The sequence below is a fragment of the Artibeus jamaicensis genome, unplaced genomic scaffold, assembly GCF_021234435.1.
Source record: "Artibeus jamaicensis isolate MK-2021 breed Jamaican fruit bat unplaced genomic scaffold, CSHL_Jam_final scaffold_286, whole genome shotgun sequence".
Classification (NCBI taxonomy): Eukaryota; Metazoa; Chordata; class Mammalia; order Chiroptera; family Phyllostomidae; genus Artibeus; species Artibeus jamaicensis.
The window spans coordinates 13,781,637-13,784,134 of NW_026522034.1; the positions used below are offsets into that span (position 1 = coordinate 13,781,637).

Genomic DNA, 2,498 nt, shown 5'->3' on the forward strand with positions numbered 1-2,498 from the left:
ATGTTCTCATTATATTAATGATGGCTAGACTTTCTCTGATAGACATTGCATTTCTCTTTTCAATTTTAACAGTTTGTGCTTAAATATTTTGAATCTTTCTTACAAAGTACATAAAATCTAGGGATCTGTTTTGTATATTTTTTATAAATTTATCCTTTGTCATTATGCAACTATTCTCTTTATTCTTTTTCTAAAATCTAGTGTGATATTAATAGAAGCACCCTTATTTTCTGAAAGATATAGCATAGTATATCTTTTTCATTATTTTACTTTTAACATTTTCTAATTATATATTTGATGTGATTATCTTGTATGCAGCATGTAGTTGGGCCTTGCTTTTTATTGTGTACAATATAACAGGTTCTGTCTCTTAATTGGAATACTTTGTTTTGATTATAGAGAATGATTCATTTAAATCTACCATTTTGCTCTATTTTCTGTGTGTGTCCATCTGTTCTTCTCTTTCTACTTTATTTTAGACAAATTAAATATTTTTAAATCCAATTTTATCTCCATTGTTGGTTTATTGTGTTCTTTTTAATGATTGTTTTAGAATTTATGTACATCTTTAACTTATCACACTTTGCCTTTAAGTGATAGTACCTTATGTTTAATATAGGAACCTCTCATAATTGTATATTTGCATTTATCTCTTCGTAGACTTTGTGTTATTCTCACTGGAAAAGAAAAGAGAGAATAACAGCCCCTGTGCTTGCTTCAGCTGCACATACACTAACACTGGAAGGATGCAGAGAAGGTTAGCCTGGCCCCTGAGCAAGGATGGCATGCAACTTCATGAAGAGTTCCATATTTTTGAAATGAGCAAATAAACTTGCCTTTTGCTTCTAAAAAATGTAGCTCTTGACATCAAGGGACTAATATGATCCTCATAGCTAAGACTTAATGCTATTACAAACTGAATAATGATATATTATGCTTTTATTTAATATAACAATGTGTCAGAATGTCTATATAAGGTTACTCTGAGACTGTGATGAGATGAGATAAAAACCTGGTCACTGGGAAATTCAAAAAATACTAAACATCCCTCATTCTCACTAAGTGAATTTACCAGTTACAGCTTTATTCTCATACTTTTCTGTCCTCCTATATTCTCTGTCCTCCTATAGAAAAAATTTATTGACATGCCCTATTATACAGTTGTCCTGTTTCTGTCAGCACCCAATCAAGAATGAACCCCTACTTATTTAATACATACTTTAAATTACCCACCCAGAGCCTAAACACTATAGTAGTTTTTTTTAATATCCCATTACTAAGGCACCTGCTAGTTCCCAAAGCTGTGCTCCAATAATTGCAACAAGTAATAAACTCAAGGTGTTTAACTGCAAGTTCTCTCTTGGTGGTCATTGGTTGAAGAGCATTGACATTTTATATATTTTCTTCTACATATGTTATAAAACAAGGTTACTATGCGAGGATGTGGAATCAATAAAAATGCTTAAATGTTATCTTTGAGAAAAAAAAGTATAATCATTTGACCACCATTTTAATATTAGCTTATAAAAATGAGAAGGTAAACCACCTATGACCCATACTCCTTGATAAAGGATCAATAAATATATGTACTCAGTAATATCTTCAATATGCCCAAGCAATTCTTTTTATAATAGAAAAAAGCTGGAAAGAATGATTTCATCAATATGGAAATGGATAAATAAATCAACTTGTTCATATAGTGAACATTAGTGAAATACATGTGCATGCATTAAAATGAACAAATTTCCTAGTCAATAAGAGAAACATTTACCAATATGATATAATTAAACATAAAGAGTAATTCATACAATGCTAAACAATATGTGGTTGAGCATGTGTAGATTTATTCAAAACTATAACCACAAAGTTATAAACAAAGTTTGATAAGTGGTTTATCCATGGGTGAAAGGAGAAAAAAGCTGGAATCAGTGATAAATGCTCATCATAAAAAGGGCTCAAGAATATAATTATTTTGCCATTTCTCGACACCTAATTTGGATTGCGAACGAATGAATTCTTACATTTTTACCATGTACAAACTATGCATGGGGCTGTTTATGTTATATACATAAATATTTTCTTATAAGAAAACGCACTTGTATATGTTAATAATATAATCCTAATTTGAAAATAAGGTAAAAATGACTGTGTGATCTATAAAGACCATGCTTGGGCATCGTATAGTCTGCCTGAGTGCATGAGGCTGTCTCCCTCTTCCGATGAATTCATACTTTGAACGATTGCTTGGGGCTAGCATAGTTTAGAATTCTGTAAAATCTAACAAGGGTGATATTTTATTGTCTACTAAGGAGAAGATAACTCCAAAAGTTTAGCAAAAATCAGTTGTTTGTAATTTACTAATCTCACTGTATTATTCCTTTTCTTCACCAACTCTATAAAATCATAATTCTCAGATCTCTAAACTAGCTTTGCATTCTGCGGATTCCCTCAGTAAGTAACTAAAATTTGGATACATGCATTTGCTTGAGCATCATGTT

General features: G+C 30.9%; 1 non-coding gene across 1 annotated transcript; it reads left to right on the top strand.

The window, feature by feature from the left end:
- Nucleotides 1-708: 708 nt before the first annotated feature.
- Nucleotides 709-815, top strand: LOC119051882 (U6 spliceosomal RNA). The gene has a single exon (XR_005083010.2). It is a non-coding gene; the product is annotated as a U6 spliceosomal RNA (small nuclear RNA).
- The last annotated feature ends 1,683 nt before the right edge of the window (nt 816-2,498 follow it).